Source organism: Abramis brama (assembly GCF_963993115.1).
Source record: "Abramis brama genome assembly, chromosome: 12".
Lineage (NCBI taxonomy): Eukaryota > Metazoa > Chordata > Actinopteri > Cypriniformes > Leuciscidae > Abramis > Abramis brama.
The window spans coordinates 27,130,285-27,156,420 of record NC_139974.1 but is presented as its reverse complement, the minus strand read 5'-3'; the positions used below and the strand labels follow the sequence as shown (position 1 = coordinate 27,156,420).

The 26,136-nt window shown below is 36.8% G+C and overlaps 1 long non-coding RNA gene across 1 annotated transcript in view; it reads right to left on the bottom strand.

Moving 5' to 3' along the window:
* Window positions 1-440: 440 nt before the first annotated feature.
* The window catches only part of LOC311093222, a 28,302-nt gene continuing 2,606 nt past the window's right edge, over window positions 441-26,136 (bottom strand). The window contains exons 3-4 of the long non-coding RNA XR_014608381.1: window positions 22,775-22,915; window positions 441-719 (exon numbers count right to left, since the gene is read on the bottom strand). This is a non-coding gene — a long non-coding RNA (uncharacterized lncRNA). The remainder of the gene's footprint in view (window positions 720-22,774; window positions 22,916-26,136) is intronic.

Below are 26,136 nucleotides of genomic sequence, written 5' to 3'. Positions count from 1 at the left end.
ATGGGTTACACTTCATTTCATTTGGAAACATTAAGCAGTTTTGATTTACAAGCTGTTTAATGATCACATTATTTTACATTTGAGTGTGCAATCTTCTATCACTTGTTTCAGTTTCTTCTTCTCCTGTGTTTTGATCTGGAGATTCTGTACTAGAAGATGTGTCATAGCGCCCCCTACTGTATAACAGAGAAAACATGGATAGCTGGAAAATTCAGTCAATGGAGTGAAGAGTAAAGTAGTATTGAAGTAAATTCCTGTGCACTACAAGTGGACTAGCCTACCCAAAAATTCAGATACGCAGAATTAGAAACATATGTTTTATATCAATATTTTAATCAATATTTTCAAACAATGTAAGTTTCATAAGACTGTATATGAAAAACTATGTAAAAAAAAAACTGACTTTTCTGTCAGTATAAGTCAAGTATACTTAAGTGGAATTTGAAGTATATTTCTGAGAAGTGCATAAAAAGTAGACTGAAAGTATACTTTCTTATTTTTAGTTTAAAAGAAGTATACTAATAGCACACTTGAATAAACTTCTTTTTTGTAAGGGTACACAGATCAGTTTAAACTCAGGTTGAGCCTGCGAAGGACACTGGGTGTGGCTCCATTCAGGGAGCAAAATGGTGGCTGCCGTTGATCTAAATAGTTTCTCCTGCTCTTCAGTTCGGTATTAGATCATGTTATGGCAGGCCTTCTACAGCTTCAGGGAGAACCTGTGACATAGAAGATTTTATATTTATTTTAGTTGAATAAAGAGCAAATGCTCTGAGGTAAATGTCACATTTGAACTGTACTTCAGTGTTGATGTAATTGTGTGACATGTTAGTAACAGACGAAAGAAAATTATATAGACTGTCACTGTACAGATTTAGAAAAATTTATTAGCACAAAATTAATATCAATCTTGTATATATGATTATGCAAGTATTGCAATGTTTAATTAGGTTAGATTATATTTTAAGATTATAACTGAAAGCCTGAATCTACTCATTGTACTTGAACTTGCAGAGTTATTAAAGAACATAAAAAGGGGGGGCTCAAAATAATGTTTATTACTGAGCAATACAGACAAACCAACGGCCACATGAGGGCGATAAAGTGCAATTGTTCAAATGCAAAAGAGAAAAAAACATTTTAAATGGGGCACATTTTGACAGAATACATGAACATCAGTGAGGATTTTCACTCTCTTTTTTTTTCCTCTAGTTGGATCATTTTGGAGAAGTGCTAAAGCAAATGGGTTTGAAAGATGGAGAAGGCATCAGCTTCAAACACTTCTGGGGCCTGATCCAGAACTTGGCCACAACCCAGCATGGTCTGCTCAGCCAAGAGAAGTTGTCCAAATGCACCTGCCTTTTACTATGAGCCGCATCTGCATCTGCCACTAAGATCTGGTCTCTCTGCATCTCTGCATTTATCCAGAACCACTCATCTCCAGACAAAACACTAACTTTCCTTCTTAAACATTCCAATAAAATGCTGACAAAATAAACATCAAGATGTCTTTACATTAATTGTTTTTCATTTTTTTTACATTGTGTCAAGCATTACAGTGATCATCTCTCTTCAATCAAGTATCAAGTAATCAAGTATCAAGTAAATCGTAATATACAGACAAGTTAACTACTTCATATTCCATAATTAACATGGAGTTCAATTTGTTTTTACTTGCAAGTAAAGTTACAGCTTCCAACACAATATACATTTAACATGAATTGAGTGTTTCTCAGTAAAAAAAAAAAATTCTTTATTTTTTTCTTTTTAGTAGTATTATTATTTTTTGTAATAACACTACATTTAAACTTACTGCCATAATAGTCTAAAGTATGTTTATGTTTACAGGCAGACATGTACTGAGTGGTTTTGGCAAACAAAAACAACATCAACATCAACAACTTTTATTTATATTTTGTAATACTGTTTTTGTATGGCCAAAAATCAATAACACCCTGAATTATTGTTTAATAAAATTCACATAAAAAAAAAAACATCCCTTGTTTTTTCTGATTTATAACCAATTGTAATTTTCATTTTACAATCAGCTGTCACTGTGCAATTAAGGTCAACTAAGGTCCTTTCTGAGAAAAAAAAACGAAACAACGCAACTACAGAAAGATGATCAGGTCTTTTAATATTGTTATATCTTGTTGTAAAGTTTTCTTTGTTCGAAGCAGAGACCAGGAGACGTTGGGATCACGTTCAAACAGAAGAGTTTCTTTATTTGAGCGCGGCTGCGGATTCGTCCAACATAATCTAATCTAACATAACTTTACATGGTATCTTATAGGCATTTTAGGAGGAGGGACTTTTGGGGGTGGAGACAAATTCAAACAAAGCATGTAAATGAGTATACAGGTTAAGGTAACACTCTAGACTGAGGGTCTAGCAAATCCTAATTCAATCAGCATAAGGCTCCAAGGGCCATTTGGGTCCGAAAGCCATTTGCAGAACAAAAGGTGAGATTCTCAGTGAATCATTCGTGTGCTAATCCCATCAGTTCTGAGTGATACTGGGACTCAAAGAGCCATTAAAGACAATGAGGAGAAAACAGGAAAGGCAACTTTGCTGAGCAGAATCATTATCTTAAACACTAAATACAATATTCTTTACCGTGATGTTATGTAAGGAAGCATATTTGAAATAGATTCTTAAATTTGAATCCTTCAATCTGTTTTAAAAGCTGTGCTGAATAAGGTTACATGTAAATACTTTGTTTTTGTTTTTTTTTATCACAGTGTAGGTTCACATGAGAACTTTGTCTTCGCCACACACACACACACACACACACACACAAAAAAAAAAAAAACCTATGTGGTCTGAATGCATTTCCTTTTCTCTTGTATTGTAAAATGCCTACAGTATATGTTTTAAAGGCAGTTCTACACTTGTCCGTTGAGTATAGTGAAGGATTAAAATTTAAGAATCTATTTCAAATATGCTTCCTTACATAACATCACGGTAAATAATATTGTATTTAGTGTTTAAGGGTAAGATAATGATTCTGCTCAGCAAAGTTGCCTTTCCTGTTTTCTCCTCATTGTCTTTAATGGCTCTTTGAGTCCCAGTATCACTCAGACTGATGGGATTAGCACACCTTTTGTTCTACAAATGGCTTTCAGACCCAAATGGCTCTTGGAGCCTTATGCTGATTGAATTAGGATTGGCTAGACCCTCAGTCTAGGGTGTTACCTTAACCTGTATACTCATTTACATGCTTTGTTTGAATTTGTCTCCACCCCCAAAAGTCCCTCCTCCTAAAATGCCTATAAGATACCATGTAAAGTTATGTTAGATTAGATCATGTTGGAAGTTTCTACAGCCGCGTAAAGTGGAGTTCTCAATAAAGAATAACTTCTGTTGAACGCGATCCCAACTGTCTCCTGGTCTCTGCTTCGATCAAAGAAAACTTTACAATAGACCCAACTCGTTGACTCTGACTCAACGAGCTCTGCTACAAAAATTCCTATGTACCTGTACAGCTGTACCGGTACAAATGGCAAATAAACTTTCAACTTTCAACTCAACTCAACTCAACTCAACTCAACTCAACTCTATAGACCTTAAGATGATAAATTGGAGTATTCCTTCTTGCAGCTGTTGCTTGATCTGTCTTAATTTGCATTTAGACATTAAGCTAGGATGGTCACAGGCGAACAGACCTAAGATTTCTTAATTCAGCACTGTAAAGAACAAATTCACCACAGCAAATTTTCACAGTAGGAGTAGACACCCACCACTTTTTTTTTTCTTCACCACATATTCTGTCAAAACTACTCCACAGAATTAGCATTTTGGTCTGTGAACGTTTATCTTAACAGCCTATTTGAATGAACACTTTTGCATGCTTTTTTTTTTCATCCTGCACTCCTATGGGATTAATATCCTGCCATGATTCAAAACTGAAAATAAAGTTCTGAAAGGTTGAAACTAAGTGTTCGAAAACTCAAAATCTTATAAAAAAAGTTTTGCAAGATCGAAAAATAAGTTTTGCAAGCTTGCAAAATGTAAAAAAAAAAAAAAATATCTCTGCAAACATTATGTTGTTTTTGAGATTTCCTTCTTCAGAACTGCAAAAAAAAATTACGATGTTGCGCAAACAATTTTTCAGAGTTTCAAATTTGTCAGTGTTCTCCCACTGTATTAGTTTGTTTTCCAGGTTTGAAACCTTGTAAATGGTGATCTGAAAACTGGTGTGCGAATGTGTGAAAAAAAGTTTTGAAACTCTGAAAATAGAGTTTTGCAGGCTTGCAAAGTGGTAAAAAAAAAAAATCTCTGCAAACATAATATTGTGTTTGAGTTTTCCTTCTTCAGAAGTGCAACACTCTTTTTTACAGTGTTGTGCAATCATTTTTTTCAGAGTTTCGAATTTGTCACTGTTCTCCCAGTGTATAGTTTGTTTTCCAGATTTGAAACCTTGTAAATGGTGATCTGAAAACTGGTGTGCGAATAGGTGAAAAAAAGTTTTGAAAACTGAGGTTCGAAAGGGCGCAACTTATTACATTACATTACATTTGCACTCCTATTGCAGACTATTTTTTCAGAGCTGAGTTTACAACACCCACTTTGCGGAGATACGCCCTCACAGTTGCGAGCTTGCGACTCACGTGATTTGTGGCAGCGTTGTCACGCAGCTCTGCTCTGAAACTCTGAAACTCAGACTGAGCGAAAATGAAGCTTCGCAACTTCGCAACTTAAAAAAAAGCCTGGAGGGAGGGCCTTCTGCTATTGGCCAATGCTTTGCTGTCTGCTGACGTACAGTCCAATCACAAGTCGTATTTACTGGAAAGGTGGGATTGACCGACTGCTCCGCCAATGACGAAATTCTCACTCTCGAAATTCTCATGCTCACTCGCCTCACACACACAGTCTATGCTCACACAGCGAGCGACTTACTTTCCTCAGCTGGCGACTCACTCTCCTCACACAGCGAGCGACTTACTTTCCTCAGCTGGCGACTCACTCTCCTCACACAGCGAGCGACTCACTTTCCTCAGCTGGCGAATCACTCTCCTCACACAGCGAGCGACTCAGTCATGTACATTGGCCTAATATTATAATAAAATCTCAAGTACTGTATTGGTGCAATAACTAACTTCAGTAAACTGTTCAATTGTTGTGTTGTAAAAGTCATTTATTCTGAACCAATAATCTTAAATTGATTCTCATTGCATTTTTTTTTAACATTTATAAAGGCAATTTCCCCCTAACTGTCATCTTTCAAGTCAAATTCTATACATTTTAAGTCACTATATTAGCCTACTTTTACCAATCAAATTGACTAGTATCAACAAAAAAAATGTGTTCCCACTGCAGAGAAAACAGAATCTGCATCAGAGGTGGCATTTATAAAAAGTTTAATATGCAAAACAAGCATAAAAAAAAAAAAAAAAAACTCAAATATTCAACATGAATGCATGGGGCAAAAATATAAAAATATTTAGTGTATATTATGTGTATTTTATGTTTGTTTAAGGACTGCTGCTGGCCAATAAAAAAACCAATAAAACTTATGAATACAATTGTAGTTAAAAAACAAATAATAATCATAAAACATAATGGGGCATTCATGTTGAATATTCTTTTGAATGGTGTTATCAAATAATAATCTGTTATAATCTGATTGTAATTTATAGGCCTACAGTTAACTAATGTGATCTTTACAAAAACATAATGGTGTATGTAACTTTGAAATGTGTTTTACCAATGTGAATCAGCAAAAATGGAAACGTCACTTTTTCAGAATATTCTATTTTAAAGATAATTTATAAAATAAACTTTTTAAAAAGCCGTGCATCCTGTTAGCGTATCCTGTGCGCTTTCGTCATTGGCGGAGGAGGCGGTCAATCCCACCTTTCCAGTAAATACGACTTGTGATTGGACTGTACGTCAGCAGACAGCAAAGCATTGGCCAATAGCAGAAGGCCCTCCCTCCAGGCTTTTTTTAAGTTGCGAAGTTGCGAAGCTTCATTTTCGCTCAGTCTGAGTTTCAGAGTTTCAGAGCAGAGCTGCGTGACAACGCTGCCACAAATCACGTGAGTCGCAAACTCGCAACTGTGAGGGCGTATCTCCGCAAAGTGGGTGTTGTAAACTAAGCTCTGAAAAAATAGTCTGCAATAGGAGTGCAAATGTAATGTAATGTAGTAAGTTGCGCCCTTTCGAACCTCAGTTTTCAGAGTTTCAAAACTTTTTTTCACCTATTCGCACACCAGTTTTCAGATCACCATTTACAAGGTTTCAAATCTGGAAAACAAACTATACACTGGGAGAACAGTGACAAATTCGAAACTCTGAAAAAATGATTGCACAACACTGTAAAAAAAGAGTGTTGCACTTCTGAAGAAGGAAAACTCAAACACAATATTATGTTTGCAGAGATTAAATTTTTTTACCACTTTGCAAGCCTGCAAAACTCTGTTTTCAGAGTTTCAAAACTTTTTTTCACACATTCGCACACCAGTTTTCAGATCACCAATTACAAGGTTTCAAACCTGGAAAACAAACTAATACAGTGGGAGAACACTGACAAATTTGAACTCTGAAAAATTGTTTGCGCAACATCGTAAAAAAATGTTGCAGTTCTGAAGAAGGAAATCTCAAAAACAACATAATGTTTGCAGAGATATTTTTTATTTTTTTTACATTTTGCAAGCTTGCAAAACTTATTTTTCGATCTTGCAAAACTTTTTTTTGTAAGATTTTGAGTTTTCGAACACTTAGTTTCAACCTTTCAGAACTTTATTTTCAGTTTTGAATCATGGCAGGATATTAATCCCATACACTCCCCTAAATCTATGTACAGTGCAAATGAACCATATATACTGTCTCAAATTTAAAGTATTGTATTTTTGTAAGGTAAACACCCTACATTAGATATACCAGTAGTGCACTGCCCAACAAAAACACTATTCCGATTGAACAATAATCATTGATTTCGGTCAAATTTAGGGGGCCCAAGTAATTAATGTCAGTCTCCAGTGCAATACATGCATTTATCCATAAACTTTAATTTGCCAAAATGGGGGAAGCTCTGCATCCTGATCATACAGACCATCGTCTGCTGTTGAATAAGGTAGGCTACATGGACGTCCTTTTCAGAGGACTTCCCCAGTAAAAAGCTGTTGTACGCCTAAGGGTAAAATGTTGTTGTAAGACATTCTTCAAAATATCTATTTTTGTGTAAAGTCATATGGGAAAATATGAGAGTGAGTTCCTTTTGTGTTCCTGTAGCTCAAACATTAGAAAGTGGAGGCAGTAACACCAAAGTCTTGGGTTTAATTCCCAGAATGCATGAAGTGATAAATTGTTTTCCTTGAATGTAAGTGTCAGCACTATAGCAGTGGTAAGCAGAAGAGACACAGAGCCTGGGGGCCGACCAATGGAGGTGGAGCTGAACAAGGTGGAGACCCCAGAGAAAATGAAAAGACGCCGCCCGAGACAACATCGCAGGCCCGGAAGTCCAAGGCATTGCCACCGGCTTGAGGGACCGAAGCAGTAATGGGAGCCTGGAGGAGCCAAGGCGAAGCCAAAGGGCTGACAAGCCAAGGTGGAGACGTGGGCCTGGAGGCCTGAGGTATAGCCAAGGGATCTGCCTCACAAAGCCGAACTGGTGGTGAAGAGGTGCAAAGAGGTGCAAAGCTGAGGAGCTGAGAAAAACTAATTTGGATCATTTCACAGGTTACTTGGATCGAGTTCAGGGGTGGAGATAAGGACGGGACATTGAAGAGTAAGTGAGTTACTAACTCTCTACTTTGGTAGAGAGTTAACTTGAATGAATGGATGATACCTGGGATATATCTGACTGCAAAAATCTCTAAATCCATCTGACATTTCTCTTTTAAATTAGCTTTTTTTTTTTTATCAGGCTCCTATGTTTAGGTTCAGTAATTTCACTTTAATGGCAATGAAAAGGTTATTGTCAGTTATTGAAATGTCTTATTTTCAAAAACGTCACTTTAGTCAATGCATTAACACGTCTTTTGCTGCAAAACCAGCTAAGTGTCATAAACAGAAGAGGACAGACGAGGTAAGTGATTAATAATAAAACTTTATTTGCAGGAGTGGATGAGAAGCAGGGAGGCGTCACAGGTAAGTCAACAGGCAATAGATGATTCGATGCAGACTTAGCTGGCTGGTGACACAGTGTTTCTCTATGCAGGTGAATGGCTGGTGAGCAGACGAACAGGAGATCACAACAGAAGACGAGGAACAGATGATGGCAGACTTAAGACTAAAGACGGATCGGGTAGTTCAGGTAAGTCTCTCAGGTGAGTATGCAGGTAGGGTCTGTAGAGCTTGTCGTAGACAAAGCGCGCCTGCTTTTAAGGGAATGTGAGATGACGCTCTGATTGGTTTATTTCACGTTACGCCCAAACCACACCTATGAGTAATGTAGCTACTTCAGACCAACCCTTTTTAGATTTGCGTTTAGAGATCCGCCCACAAAGTTACTCGCGTTTCGTTTTTGATACTTGCGTTTCAGATCGTTAAAATAGGGCCCTAAGTCCATGTGGGCCTTTTATTTTTTGTGCAAAAACCTCCAAGTCCAGCTCTTTGGACAAGATCATAAACAGTAACAAAATCATTACTGCTATGTCCGTATCGTATTCAGATCCAAGTGCTCACAGGGGACCCAAGTTCGAATGTGACTCGAGGTCGTTTCCCGATCCCACCCTATCTCTCTCCAGTCACTCTTCACTGTCCTTTCTGAGTAAAGGTAAAAGGCTCAAAAATATAGTCAAAAAATAATTCACACAGTATAACCATGACACAAAATGACAGCACATTTTGATTAGATAACAACAACAAACAGAAGGCAAATAGAAGACTTATACAACTATACAATAACTACACCGCTATGCTCCAAAAACGTAAAAATATATAATATATTTTAAAATATAATAACCTATATCCAATATTAAATAAATATATAAACACGCTGAAAAACGCGTTTTTGATCCCCAAGTTCCCAACTCGGGAACTTGGGTATCAAAATGATTACCGAACTTCCCAGTGGTAAACATGACTTGAGAGGGCATTCATGTCCAATATTTAACTAGGAAACTCGTATTTATGATAATTCCGATAGCACATGAAGGCAGCATTAGTCTGAGCATAGGCCTACAGAGTCTAAACATGATGGAAAAAGATCATGCATATATTAATTTGTCTATAACAGCTGAATTTGTGTAAGATGTTGCCCTACATATAGCTGTCAATGAGAATACGTATTTCTCTGAATAAGAATAAAATTAATGTTTTGTACATCAAGTTTACATCAGTTTTGAGGTTTCCAAACATAGTTATGAATGGATTTGGATTCATCCACCACTGCTGCATCCAAAAAGTCCTAAGTCATTTTTATGGTGGTCAATATTTAAGGCCTAAACCTTAAATATTAGTTTCATGGGGATTAGTCAAATGGACAGCCATTTGTTGTGGTGTCTGAAATCACAGTGGATGTTAATGAGTGCACTCATTCAATCCTATTAATAATGCACAGCTTTAGTGTACATAACAGTGTACTGATGTACACTCAACGGCTAGAGAATACCCATAATGCACTGTGAGGGTTATGCCGAATGAATTCCTGCATCTCGCAGAAGATGGCGCCGCAGCTGAATCATCCATTTAGCCGTTTTCCAAACCACTGGTCTAATGTGGGTATGGCGTAACATCATACAGGTATAAATTCTTTTTTAATTGATTATAAAATTTGAATTAAGGTTTATACATGCTACTTTCCATGACAGAGTTCAAGATCAATCTTTTCACTACTGCTTGTGCTGCCAATTTGCTAAGTTTCAAATGATTATTAAACAGCAAGCACAAACTAAGCAAAAGCAGCAGCCCTTCCAACACACTCTGTGTCTGAATTTGCTCATACATTTTCATTCACTCCTTTAAGTGGGCTATAGTGAGTAATAGTGAATAAGAGTATGGGTGCGATTTCAAACTTCTTGATTTCAAATTTCAGTTCATGTTTCTTTAATTTTATGATTTTCCTTGTCACATGAACTATCCTTTAAGAAACAAATGCTGTTGTGATAGATTGTGTTCACACGCAAAAACATTTAGTATGATGGAGCGAATATAAGGCTATTTACAACCAGTTTTATGCCAAACTAATATCACAACTTGATAAAGCTGATGTTGTTTTTGACATGAATAATTGACACCTAGCAGTCCAAAGGTTCCATGTGAGCTTTGCAGACATTTATGTTACTATATTTGTACATGAAATGCTACTGTGGTCTTATAACACTAATGATGAGTCATAGTTTAAAATAGCTTCCCTTATGAAAAATAAGTTTATTCAAGTGTTCTATTATTATACTTCTTTTCAACTGAAAAGAAGAAAGCATACTTTCAGTCTACATTTTATATACTTCTCAAAAATATACTTTATGTACTTCTCAGAAATATACTTAATTACACTTAAGTGTACTTGACTTATACTGAGAGAAAAGTCCAAGAATATTTGGTCTATACTTGTACTCAATCTTTTGATCGAGATATACTTAAAAGTATAATTAAGTATTCAAAGTATACTTGGCTTGTAGTTGTGTTAACTCTTTTGATCGAGTAGCCTATTAAATATACTTTTTTTACATAGTTTTTCATAAACAGTCTTATGAAACTTACATGAAGAGAAAGCGACTGTGAAGCTTTGGGGGTGTTGGACTCGATCTACTCCATCTGTTTTTTGATCATCGTTCTGAATCTGATCAAGGCGTAGTCTTTGACAAAAATGAGATTTTCTCATATTTTTTGTTTAAAATGTTGCCTTTCTTTATGAAACATTCAAGTGAAAAGGATGAATGAAGCTAATAAAATGTTTTTAAAATTAAAGTACAGTTAAAGGTATTTTTCAAGTATAAAAAATAACATTTGTAGTATAGGCTTACTGCAAGTGCAAAAATTATATATAAATAGTAAACTATAAGTATAATGTTAAGTTCACATAAAGAAAACTTACTAAACTAGTAGTTTACTGAGAGTATAGTTCAAAGTTGCTACAAGTATTAAAATAGTAAACTACTAGTATACCCATAAGTTCACTTGCAGTACAAATAAGAAACGTAATTATGTACGTAATAATAAACGTAATGTTCTGAATAATAAAATATGTAATAAACGTAATAACTAGTTGTGCACTTAAAGTTTACTACTGTTACACTTATAGTACACTTAAACATATACTTTTATATACTAAAAGTGGGACAATTTAGTCCCAAGTGGTATTAAAATAGTACACTTACAAGTTTACTACTAGTACATTTTGACATTAGTATACTTACTTCATAATGTATACTTAAAAATATTCTTGAACATTACTTAAGTATACTTCATAAAATTAACTTGAAGTATACTTCTTTTTCGTAAGGGTTGTTGAACAGAGGCTGAAAAAATAAAAATAAAAAAACCAGTAGCAGCTTTGATGACTACTTTAAATTGGGCTGCTTATATGTTAGTATTTATTGAAATGTTAAATATCTACAGTATCATTTGTCCCTGACCCTATCTGCTGAGCAACAGACCAAACCAAAGTATTTTAGAAATAAATATGACTAAAAATGATTAAAAATATATATAAAATTGCACCAAAAAGAAGCCCAAAAAATATAGAGTTCCTGGTTTAATGCTGCCCTAAAATCACATGGTGAGAATGCCAAAAACAATGATGACTCTGCAAAGGCAATAGAGTCAATAACTATGCAAGTCCAAGGCTATAGACCTTTATCACAGTACGTATGTTGTCATATCCAGCTTCAAAAAGCTTTATAATATTTTTACCTCAATGGATCATTGCCAGTTTTGGTAAATAAAATAAATTATCTTAGTTGATATTGACAGTAATGATATACTGAAATGTGAAACGTGTTCTCTGTCCATGCTATCATAAATTAACTGACCTGTTAAGGTCCATTCCCACCAAGAACAATAACTATAATTATACAAAGTTCTGTCATGATTCTCATGAAACTCTAAATGGCACAGGATGGCTGATTGGTTTCTGCTGAATCGATGAGCTTGCATGCTCAACCTTAAAATACTTGATGGTGTTCTGGTTAAAGACATGCCAAGGCTTGAATTAGCTCACTATTAAGTTCAATAGTGCTTATAGACAGCAGATATATAACTAAGATTACAGTAGGAGATAGGATCCTTTATGTTTTTATCTTATCTTTATGTTTTATCTTTATGTTTAAATTTTGCTCAGCTCTTTTAATTCAAAAGCATTTTTCTTTGTATTTTGTTTTATTAAAGCATTCACAAACCCAGACCTGTGGGATTGTTTTTGGTGAATAGAAACTTACTGAAACCGTCAGACAGCTGGCCTGCAAATATACTATGCATACTGAAACTGTCAGACAGCTGCCCTGCAAATATATTTTTAGAGATATAGTTTACCAACATAGCCTACTTTAGTGGACATAACTTATGAAGTAAAAGAAAAGTCAAGTAAAGTAACTGCATTGGCCCACAGTATAGATAGCATCTGGTTAAAGCACTAGTGGAGGGAAAGTAAGACTAAGTGATTCTGCAACAAATAATAAGATAAAGAAATAAGATAATAAGAAAATAAGATAAATTTGAATGCTCATTTAGTCAAATTTTAACAAAATTAACACTTTGAAGGCCCAGAAAGGTAGGAAAGACATCATTAAAATAGTCCATGTGACTACAGTGGTTCAACCTTAATTTTATGAAGCGGCGAGAATACTTTTTGTGTCCCCCCCAAAAAAATAACGACTTTATTCAACAATTTATTCTCTTCCGTATCAGTCTCCGACATGTGTTCATGAGAGCACCAGGACGCATGCATGCGTGTGCTGATGACGCAGGAGCTGGCATTCTGTCATATGACCTCGAAACGCAGGGCTGTGTTTACAAGCAGAGGAAGACGCACGCTCACGCTGTGCAATTCATGCAATTAAATGCAATTCATCCTCTGTGTCGAAATCTGCAGACATAGTTATGAACTGTTTTATATTGAGTGTGAGTCTTCCTATGCTTGTAAACACATCCCTGCATTTCCGGGTCAAATGTCAGAACGCCAGCTCCTGCGTCATCACCACACGCATGCGTCGTGGTGCTCTCGTAAATGCGTGAATACATAGCATTTTATAGCTTAGGCCCAAAAAATGTGTTACACTAACATTAGAGGAATTGTCATAGCCACATCAGGGTGTCACAGAATTCGCCACACCATCCTTCACGCCCTCAGCGCCAGACTCTTACACACGCTCCCAAGCCTGCGTTTGCGTCTGCCAGTCTCCAGTCCTCCAGCCACTTCTATCCATAACTTGCAACAGATAAGACTTTCATTCCCAGTTCCATATCACCAGTTCTATCTGAAGTCAAGAGATTCACCTGCTAATAACCTGTGTCCTTCAATAAACTCTGTTCAGATTTTACCTGTGTATGCTATCTTCTGTTCCGTGACAGGACATATCATTTGTACCACAAACCTTCGACACTCACAAACACAATCATCATAGAGGCAACGAATTTCATGACTCATTTTTGATCATCTCAGTTGTAAAATCAATGGTAAGAAATGGAAAAATCATCAAGTAAAATAATATTATGTTTTTAAAGAAACAATTTGTATTTTACATACTTGTACTTTAAAATGTTTGTTTAAAAATAATTTTTTTTTGCTATTGTTGATTTTACTAAGAAGTTATTGTTACGATACTATTTGACTATTTGTGGAAAACTGAATCGTTGCATAACTTTTATGCTTAATATTCTTGATATTCTGTCTAAAACTTAGTTTGAAAATAAATGCAAAGGTTTTAGCCTGTCGTCTAGAATGCTTTATAACCAAGCTTGTTCATCATGATCAGACAGGGTTTATCAAATCTCGCTCTGCCTCAAATAACCCACAAAGACTGCTTCACATAATTCACTCAGAAGAACAATTGACTTCTCCCTCTGCAATACTCTCTTTAGATGCAATGAAAGCATTCGACCATTTAGAGTGGAACTATTAGTGGGCAGTGCTAGATCACCTAGGTTTTAGCTCTAACTTTATAAATATGATTAAAATCTTGTATGTTAATCCCTCAGCTACCATTCTTACTGGCCAGGTATGTTTACAATCTTTTCTGATTGGAAGAGGTACTCGTCAGGGTTGTCCTCTTTCACCTTTACTATTTACTCTATCTTGTAAACTTCATTTTGGCCCTATCATAACACATTTTATTTCTACTTGGAGAATGGTGACCAGAAAAATAAAGCCAAATTTGATTTGGCATCGTCATTCACCTTTGTTCCATAATAATATGTTTTTATCAGGAAAGAAACCAATTCATTGTCCACAATGGGTTAAATGTAAAGTAAATTGATTTGGTGACATTTATGATGAGAAAGGGCTGAAATCATTTTAAGATATTATGGCTCTCTTTAATTTATCAGGAACTTCCTTTTTCATATATCTTCACATTAGATCTGTGCTTCGGGCATATGGAGTTCCCTGGGATTCACAATTACCTGTACATCCCTTCCGAAAGATAATTCTTCCAACTGATAATTCTGTTATTTCTGCCTCAGTTATTTACTCTTTTCTCCTCAAAAACTCATATAAACATACATCTAGTCTAAGGTTATCAGTGAGGACATACAAACTTTATTCACAGAGCAAATTTGGGAGACAATCACATAATTCTCGGAAAACCCAAATTCATGATCCATTGGAAACTTCTGTACAGACTTTACCTATCCCCTTTAAAACGTTTCTATATGCGTTTGTCTCCTTCCTTGAATTGTAATTTATGTCTGCAGAGAGCATTTGGTACATATAAAAAATAAAAATAATGTTTTTCCCGTCCGTGAGGGAGCGGAGGAGTCGCCGCCGTTCGCCGTGGGCCGGAGCCTGCTGCCATCCGCCATGACGGGGAGGAGCAGGGAACAGGGGACCCCTGCCGACTGCCCGAACACGGAGCAGCCGTCACCGTCCACCAGGCGGCGGAGGAGTGTCGAGCAGTCCACCGAGGGCTATCCAGCGCCACCGCCAGGCACCGCGGAGAAGATCGCCCAGCAGGTGGAGGGCCAGATGGCAGCGCGTTGTGGGAACCGGACCAAGATATTTTTTTCCTCTCTCCCCTCTCTCGTATCTATTGCTCCTCATGCTTCCGTCTCCTTTTCTCTCGCCTCGTCTGTCCATACCCCCAGGTACCGCAGCCGCCGTGTCCGGTCTCCCCGGAGGAGGGGGAGGGGGAGTAGAGCGCAGTCTCGTGGGTGGCGAGCAGGACGAGGCCGAGGGCCGTGAGAGGTCGGCACGAGGCCGGTGGCGTGATTACTGAAGAGCGACACCTGTGTGACGCACCGGTCTCGTATCTCTCACGGAGGAGCGGAAGCATAAAGGTGGAGCGACGACAGTGAAGAGCAAGAGAGGAACAGGCCTGAGTTTTATGTGATGTTTTGTTCCTGTTTTGTGTGTCTTCACCACACAAACACAAACACACAAAAACCTATGTGGTCTGAATGCATTTCCTTTTCTCTTGTATTGTAAATGCCTACAGTAGCCTATATGTTTTAAAGGCAGTTCTACACTTATAGGCTTCTTGCAACTGTTGCTAAGCCTGATCTGTCTTAATTTGAACTTAGACATTAAGCTAGGATGGTCACAGGTGAACAGACCTAAGATTTCTTAATTCAGTACTGTAATGAACAAATTCACCACGGCAAATTTTCACAGTAGGATTTCTTCACTACCTATTCTGTCAAAACTACTCCACAAAATTAGCATTTTGGTCTGTGAACGTTTATCTTATCAGCCTATTTGAATGAACACTTTTCCATGCTTTTTTTTCCCATCCTGCACTCCCCTAAACCTATGTACAGTGAAAATGAACCATATATGTCTTAAATTTAAAGTATTGTATTTTTTAAGGTAAACACCCTACATTAGATATACCAGTAGTGCACTGCCCAACAAAAACACTATTCCAATTGAACAATAATCATTGATTTCGGTCAAATTTAGGGGGCCCAAGTAATTAATGTCAGTCTCCAGTGCAATACATGCATTTATCCATAAACTTTAATTTGCCAAAATGGGGGAAGCTCTGCATCCTGATCATACAGACCATCGTCTGCTGTTAAATACGGTAGGCTACATGGACGTCCTTTTGAGAGGACTTCCCCAGTAAAAAGCTGTTGTACCCCTAAGGGTAAAATATTGTTGTAAGACATTCTTCAAAATAATAACAAAATGGGAAAATATGAGAGTGAGTTCCTTTTGTGTTCCTGTAGCTCAAACATTAGAAAGTGGAGGCAGTAACACCAAAGTCTTGGGTTTAATTCCCAGAATGCCTGAAGTGATAAATTGTTTTCCTTGAATACAATGTAAGTGTCAGCACTATAGCAGTGGTAAGCAGACGAGACACAGAGCCTGGGGGCCGACCAATGGAGGTGGAGCTGAACAAGGTGGAGACCCCAGAGAAAATGAAAAGACGCTGCCCGAGAGAACATCACAGGCCCGGAAGTCCAAGGCATTGCCACCGGCTTGAGGGACCGAAGCAGTAATGGGAGCTTGACGGAGGCAAGGCGAAGCCAAAGGGCTGACAAGCCAAGGTGGAGACGTGGGCCTGGAGGCCTGAGGTAAAGGGATCCACCTCACAAAGCCGAACTGGTGGTGAAGAGGTGCAAAGCCGGAGAGCTGGAGAGAGTCAGCAGTAAGGCGGGAGCTAAGGAGCTTAGAAAAACTCATTTGGATCATTTCATGTTATTTGGAGCGATTTCAGGGGTGGAGATAAGGATGGGACATTGAAGAGTAAGTGAGTAATGACTTTGGTTGAGAGTTAACTTGAATGAATGGATGATACCTGGGATATATCTGACTGCAAAAATCTCTAAATCCATCTGACAATTGACCCTTCACAGGGAGTTTGATTGACAGGCGATCTGACCAATCATAATCCGCATCCGCCGAATCCACCATTTTTGTCCGACAAAGCAGTCAGGAGAGTTAGTAGATTAACGTCGGTGGACTTGAACTTGAGAAACGGAGTGTACTGACGTCTTTCCACGGTTAAAATAACATTCCTTCTTATGTTCATTCATGTTTATTTGATGCTATAAATTAACTAGAAGGAAGAGATGATCGGTTCACAAGCAGCTTTAAGAGGCTCTATCGCGAGCTGTTAGACACATCAAAGAGCCACAATATGGTATTTAATTTTAAAAGTATTTAAATTTTACCAAATTTGAAAGTTGAGACTTTGTTTCATATCAAAAAGTAACCTGGTCTGTCCTGTCTGTCAGCGCGTTGTCTGTGTCTTCTCTCTCGATGTATCCGCTATGTATTTTTCACTGCGTTTCTCACGGTGTGGCGTGAGAGCGGTGTGGCTTGTCGGACATAGCAACAGTAACTAAAAGGGGCGGGTCTTTGCGAATGGTCAATTCTCTTTTAAATTAGCATTTTTTTTAATCAGGCTCCTATGTTTAGGTTTAGTATTTTCACTTTAATGGCAATCGGTTATTGTCAGTTATTGAAATGTCTTATTTTCAAAAATGTGTGTCATAAACAGAAGAGGACAGACGAGGTAAGTGATTAATAATAAAACTTTATTTGCAGGAGTGGATGAGAAGCAGGGAGGCGTCACAGGTAAGTCAACAGGCAATAGATGATTCGAAGCAGACTTAGCTGGCTGGTGACACAGTGTTTCTCTGTGCAGGTAAATGGCTGGTGAGCAGACGAACAGAAGATCACAACAGAAGACGAGGAACAGATGATGGCAGACTTAAGACTGAAGACGGATCGGGTAGTTCAGGTAAGTCTCTCAGGTGAGTATGCAGGTATGGTCTGTAGAGCTTGTCGTAGACGGGACCAGACAATGAGATGAAGGGAATGACGGTCTAAATAAAGTATGCTGATGAGGACATGCAGGTGATCAGAACTCTGGTGAACAAGTGGGCGGAGTGTGGTAATCTGGTGCTGATGGCTGGAGTGATGGTGTTGCTGAATCCGTGACACTAAGGGCCCTATCTTGCATCTTGCAATTGACTTTGTACACCGACGCATGTATCATTCCTATTTCGCACCCGACGCACAGTGGACTTTTCCCTCCACAGACGCACGTCGGTAAATTAGGGAATGAACTTGCGCTCCCGGGGGCGGTTCAGCGAAAAGAGGAGGCGTATTCCGGCGCAAACGTTCCCTGGTGCCATTTTGCAGTTCCAGAAAACAATTCCGCCACAGACCAGGAAAAACCTAGTCTAAAGTCAGTGGCGCGTTATTCAGATGCTATTTTAAGGGCGCATGCTTGGCCATAATGTAGCGTGTCCACAACGCACAAACACTTTGCTTCTCTCATCTACACAGACGCTGACAGCAGTTCCCATTTTTGCAAATCATACATAATTACAAGGAAAAATATTACCACACAAGGAAAATCATTGTGGTGTCCATAAAGATGTGAAAAAATAGGCATAAATCTAGCTTACACATTTACCCAAATTATTATACGCCTGTTTAACCAAATCTAATTTTGGTGGGTTTCTCCCATCCCCATACAATGTCACTTCTCTGTCTTTTACGGCCCTGATGAGAACGTCTGTCTCCTCGGCTGTGAACCATTCCTGGCGTGTGCCTGGCAAACCCGCCGTTATAATAGCAATCCGCCATGGAACAAGCGCGCCTGCTTTTAAAGGGAATGTGAGATGACGCTCTGATTGGTTTATTTCACGTTAAGCCCAAACCACACCTATGAGTAATGTAGCTACTTCAGACCAACCCTTTTTAGATTTGCGTTTGGAGATCCACCCACAAAGTTACTTGCGTTTCGTGTTTGATACTTGCGTTTCAGATCGTTAAAATAGGGCCCTAAGTCCATGTGTGCCTTTTTTATTTGTGCAAAAACCTCCAAGTCCAGCTCTTTGGACAAGATCGTAAACAGTAACAAAATCACTACTGCTATGTCCATATTGTATTCAGATCCAAGTGCTCACAGGGGACCCAAGTTCGAATGTGACTCGGGGTCATTTCCCGATCCCACCCTATCTCTCTCCAGTCACTCTTCACTGTCCTTTCTGAGTAAAGGTAAAAGGCTCAAAAATATAGTCAAAAAATTATTTACACAGTATAACCATGACACAAAATGACAGCACATTTTGATTAGATAACAAAAACAAACAGAAGGCAAATAGAAGACTTATACAACTATACAATAACTACACCACTATGCTCAAAAAACGTAAAAATATATAATATATTTTAAAATATAATAATAACCTATATCCAATATAAAATAAATATATAAACGCGCTGAAAAACGATCCTGTTTAAAGATAGTGGCCCACCCATCTCGGGAACTTGGGTATCAAAATGATTACTGAACTTCCCAGTGGTAAATATGACTTGAGAGGGCATTCATGTCCAATTTTTAACTAGGAAACTCGTATTTATGATAATTCCGATAGCACATGAAGGCAGCATTAGTCTGAGCATAGGCCTACAGAGTCCAAACATGATGGAAAAAGATCATGCATATATTAATTTGTCTATAACAGCTGAATTTGTGTAAGATGTTGCCCTACATATAGCTGTCACTGAGAATACGTATTTTTCTGAATAAGAATAAAATTAATGTTTTGTACATCAAGTTTACATCAGTTTTAAGGTTTCCAAACATAGTTATGAATGGATTTGGATGGATTCATCCACCACTGCTGCATCCAAGAAGTCCTAAGTCATTTTTATGGTGGTCAGGGCCTAAACCTTAAATATTAGTTTCATGGGGATTAGTCAAATTCCTTGTTGTGTCATTTGTTGTGGTGTCCGAAATCACAGTGGATGTTAAAGGAGAACTCCGGTCAATTTTAACATTGAGCTCATTTTTTTGTAAATTTGGAGTGCTGTCAATACAGAGAACAACGACAAAAATCGGTGTTGCCTACACCATGTTATCCTCTTTTTAAAATTTGCACCCTGTTGACTTCAATGGGGCAAGTTTTAAACCTGCTTTTAGCCTCTTAACATCCTTGATGTGTCATTACAAGTGCCCAGCCAATGTGAGTGATTCCTTCAGAGTGAACACGAGTGAATCTGACTGCAGTAGATGTGAAAGATATGAATAAAATCGAATAGTAATCGATTGTTGAGTTCACGCGCATAGGTTTAGTTACCTATGATCACGCTTGTGAACTCGACAATCGATTACTATGGACTTCGACCGAAAACAGGATGTAAATACAGGTATGTGCGCTGGCTGAAATAACATCATTTTTATTCATATCTTTCACATCTACTGCAGTCAGATTCACCCGTGTTCACTCTGAAGGAATCACTCACATTGGCTGTGCACTTGTAATGACACATCAAGGATGTTAAGAGGCTAATAATGCACAGCTTTAGTGTACATAACAGTGTACTGATGTACACTCAACGGCCAGAGAATACCCATAATGCACATGTGAGGGTTATGCCGAATGAATTCCTGCATCTCGCAGAAGATGGTGCCGCAGCTGAATCATCCATTTAGCCGTTTTCCAAACCGCTGGTCTAATGTGGGTACAGCGTAATATCATACAGATATAAATTCTTTTTTAATTGATTATAAAATTTGAATTCAGGTTTATACATGCTACTTTCCATGACAGAGTTCAAGATCAATCTTTTCACTACTGCTTGTGCTGCCAATTTGCTAAGTTTCAAATGATTATTAAACAGCAAGCACAAAGCAGCAGCCACACTCTGTGTCTGAATTTGCTCACACATTTTCATTCACTCCTTTAAGTGGGCTACACTAGTGGAGTAATAATAAATAAGAGTATGGGTGCGATTTCAATCTTCTTGATTTCAAATTTCAGTTCATGTTTCTTTAATTTTATGATTTTCCTTGTCGCATGAACTATCCTTTAAGAAACAAATGCTGTTGTGATAGATTGTGTTCACACGCAAAAACAATTAGTATGATGGAGCGAATATAAGGCTATTTACAACCAGTTTTATGCCAAACTAATATCACAACTTGATAAAGCTGATGTTGTTTTTGACATGTATAATTGACACCTAGCAGTCCAAAGGTTCCATGTGAGCTTTGCAGACATTTATGTTACTATATTTGTACATTAAATGCTACTGTGGTCTTATAGCACTAATGATGAGTCATAAAATAGCTTGTTGAACAGAGGCTGAAAAAATAAAAATAAAAAAAACAGTAGCAGCTTTGATGACTACTTTAAATTGGGCTGCTTATATGTTAGTATTTATTGATATGTTAAATATGTATCATTTGTCCGTGACCCTATCTGCTGAGCAACAGACTAAACCAAAGTATTTTAGAAATAAATATGACTAAAAATTATTTAAAAATATATAAAATTACACCAAAAAGAAGCCCAACAAATATAGAGTTCCTGGTTTAATGCTGCCCTAAAATCACATGGTGAGAATGCCAACAACAATGATTACTCTGCAAAGGCAACAGACTCAATAACTGTGCAAGTCCAAGGCTAAGAATAGACCTTTATCACAGTACGTATGTTGTCACATCCAGCTTCAAAAAGCTTTATAATATTTTTGGTAAATAAAATAAATTATCTTAGTTGATATTGACAATAATGATATACTGAAATGTGAAACGTGTTCTCTGTCCATGCTATCATAAATTAACTGACCTGTTAAGGTCCATTCCCACCAAGAACAATAACTATAATTATACAAAGTTCTGTCATGATTCTCATGAAACTCTAGATGACACAGGATGGCTGATTGGTTTCTGCTGAATCGATGAGCTTGCTCAACCTTAAAATACTTGATGGTGTTCTGGTTAAAGACATGCCAAGGCTTGAATTAGCTCACTATTAACTTCAATAGTGCTTATAGACAGCAGATATATAACTAAGATTACAGTAGGAGATAGGATCCTTTATGTTTTTATCTTATCTTTATGTTTTATGTTTTCTTTATGTTTAAATTTTGCTCAGCTCTTTTAATTCAAAAGCATTTTTCTTTGTATTTTGTTTTATTAAAGCATTCACAAACCCAGACCTGTGGGATTGTTTTTGGTGAATAGAAACTTACTGAAACCGTCAGAGAGCTGGCCTGCAAATATACTATGTATACTGAAACTGTCAGACAGCTGCCCTGCAAATATATTTTTAGAGATATAGTTTACCAACATAGCCTACTTTAGTGGACATAACTTATGAAGTAAAAGAAATAAGATAATAAGAAAATAAGATAAATTTGAATGCCCATTTAGTCAAATTTTAACAAAATAAACACTTTGAAGGCCCAGAAAGGTAGGAAAGACATCATTAAAATAGTCCATGTGACTACAGTGGTTCAACCTTAATTTTATGAAGCGGCAAGAATACTTTTTGTGTCCCCCCCAAAAAAATAACGACTTTATTCAACAATTTATTCTCTTCCGTATCAGTCTCTGACATGTGTTCATGAGAGCACCAGGACGCATGCATGCGTGTGGTGATGACGCAGGAGCTGGCATTCTGTCATATGACGTCGAAACTCAGGGCTGTGTTTACAAGCAGAGGAAGACGCACGCTCACGCTGTGCAATTCATGCAATTAAATGCAATTCATCCTCTGTGTCGAAATCTGCAGACATAGTTATGAACTGTTTTATATTGAGTGTGAGTCTTCCTATGCTTGTAAACACATCCCTGCATTTCCGGGTCAAATGTCAGAACGCCAGCTCCTGCGTCATCACCACACGCATGCGTCGTGGTGCTCTCGTAAATGCGTGAATACATAGCATTTTATAGCTTAGGCCCAAAAAATGTGTTACACTAACATTAGAGGAATTGTCATAGCCACATCAGGGTGTCACAGAATCCGCCACATCATCCTTCACGCCCTCAGCACCAGACTCTTACACACGCTCCCAAGCCTGCGTCTGCCAGTCTCCAGTCCTCCAGCCACTTCTATCCATAACCTGCAACAGATAAGACTTTCATTCCCAGTTCCATATCACCAGTTCTATCTGAAGTCAAGAGACTCACCTGCTAATAACCTGTGTCCTTCAATAAACTCTGTTCAGATTTTACCTGTGTATGCTATCTTCTGTTCCGTGACAGGGCATATCATTTGTACCACAAACCTTCGACACTCACAAACACAATCATCATAGAGGCAACAAATTTCATGACTCATTTTTGATCATCTCACACTGTAAAAAATAAAATCTTAAAAAAACAGTCAATGACTGTCAGCTACGGCTGCCAAACAAAAACCGTAAAAATAAAGTAAAATATCCTAATTTAAATGAAATGCAAAAAACTTTTACAGAAATTTTCCTTAAATGTTTTACAGAAAAACACTGTTATTTTACAGCTATTTCCTGAATTATTACGATCAAACACCTTCATTGTAAAAAAATCCCATAAAAAAACAGTCAAATGACTGTCAGCAATGGCTGCCATACAAAAAACGTAAAATTAATGTAAAATATCCTAATTTAAATAAGTGCAAAATACTTTTACAGAAACCTTCATTAATTCATTTTTAACAGAAACACAGTTATTTCACATTTTTTTTCTGAATTTATTACTGAAAAACATGCAGTTAATTACGTGCATGATTTGCTGTGACTATACGTCACTGCATCAGCAACTACACAGTTACTGTCAGTTAAATAAAGCAATATGCAGCATATCATCAGTGTTTCTCTGCTCATCCTGAACTGAAGCTCAGGCTCTACTCTTCAACACAATGGTGACACACAAAACACACCATACAGAAACACTTTACATCCCAACAGAACATTAAACACTACCAGATCTCTCAGGATCTCAGCATCTTCACTTATTACAATCCAGACTTTATTTCTTTCATACTAACATTCTTATTGAGAATTAACAGAGGTTTAGAAGTTGAAGTTTTATTGAAAAGAATAAAGTTTTATGTCACCATGATGGAGATCAGTGTTTGCTTTAGTTGGGACCTTTTGACCTTTTAGTTTTTAACATGAGTTTTTCTCTGGCTGCTCTAACTGTGTGTCTCTGATGTGTATTTGTTATGGTAGGAATCCAAGAGAAACTCAGATCAGATGATGTTGGTCACTTTTTAGTGATAACAGTCATCATGTAGTGTCCTGCTTCATTGATACCATCTGAAGTGTAATATCTGATTAAGTTGTTAAATATTAGTTGTTAATTTTGCATGACAAAACTGCAATAGAAGATCCTGCAGTGCTGTGATAGTCATTTTACAGAAAATGTTTTGACAGGATCATATAGACTCACTCAGACATCAAGAATCAGCGTATGAATCGCAACAATGGTGACAATGAAAAAAAAAATCTGAACTACTATAAAGTCACAAAAAGGCTTTGTTGGTTGTCACCATTGTTGAGATTCATATGTTGATTGTTGATGTCTCTATACTACTAAAAAAATGATCCAGCTCAAAACTTTTTCTGTATAATATGTTTGGTTTTTTTTTTCAGATTGTTATAATACTGATGCCACAATATTTCAAGGGTCATGTGAAAAATTACGACATTAATTATAGACTTTGTATAAAGCTAAATTCCATCTATATATTATGTAATCTAAGCTAATATATTCAGAGATTTGACTGTCATATCAGAATCAGATCATCATATGATGACTATAACATCACCAATGAATGACCAAGATCATCTGATATTTTCCCCTGCATTTATTGCCATAACAAATGTGTATTAAACACACAGTTAAAGCAGCTAGAGAAAAACAAAAGTTAAACACTCAAGGGTCATGAGCCCAACTAAAGCAGACACTGATCTCAATCATGGTGACATCAAATTTATTTTAAAGTTTTTTACACTTTATTTAAATTAGCATATTTTACTTTCATTTTATGTTTTTTGTTTGGCAGTCATTTGACCCTTTTTTTTTAAGATTTTTTCACAATGAAGGTATTTGATCATAATAATGCAGGAAATACCTGTGAAATAACAGTGTTTTTCAGTTTATTTAATTTAGGATGTTTTACAGTTTTTTGGGGGGCTGACAGTCATTTGACCATTTTATCATTTAACTGTTTTGTTACTGTTTAATTACAGATTATATTTGTAATTTTACATACATTTTTATGTAATTTAAGAAAACAGAAAAAATACTGTATGAAAAATACAATCAATTTTCTGTATAAAAAATGTGAATTACTGGAATTTGTCATTAATGTCACAATACCTAAAATAACAGCTGAATTTTTATTTTACAGATATTATTTGTAATTTTACAGTGTTTTGAGTACAATTTAAAATTAAAGAAAATGTTCGTCAAAAAATCAGTTATTTTCTGTAAAATTAGGATTTTTTTTACAGTTATAAAATCAATGGTAAGAAACGGAAAAATCATCAAGTAAAATAATATTATGTTTTTAAAGAAACAATTTGTATTTTACATACTTGTACTTTAAAATGTTTAATGTTTAAAAATAACAATATTTTTGCTATTGTTGATTTTACTAAGAAGTTATTGTTACGATACTATCTGACTATTTGTGGAAGACTGAATCGTTGCATAACTTTTATGCTTAATATTCTTGATATTCTGTCTAAAACTTAGTTTGAAAATAAAATCATTTAAATAAATATCACTTGATGAGGCTCTTTTTGCAAAATCCTGGCTGAAGCAAGATCTTTGGGTCAAGTTAAACCACAGCGCCCTGCAGAAAATCGAGCATAAACCAGCACAAATTCCTCGTTGGTCCAAGGTTAGAACTGACATAGTGCTGGTCTGATAATACTACAGCTAAAACTTTTAGGAAAGAACTTAATTTAGATACAGTGCTGAATTTCTTATACAAAGATCCAGACAAAACTATTATTTTCATGGTAGCAGACCTAGCCATATATTGGCTTTAAGACTACTTAATAGAAAATAAAAGTTCCTTTTATTGTGAACTATACAGCTCTAATTCTAAATGCGAACCTACACCATACTTCCTTTTTATCTCTTACTCTTCTGCATCTGTCAGAATCAGACTCTGAGTTCTTAGCTAGATCTATATCACTTGTTGAATTAGAATCATCAGTCAGAGGTATGAGCAAGGGGAAATCCCCAGGCCTAGATGGCATACCAGTTGAGTTCTACTTGACCTTCTTGGCCTAGTTGGGTTCATCTATGCTAGACATGATGCAATATTCAATTGATCAAGGATCCTTTC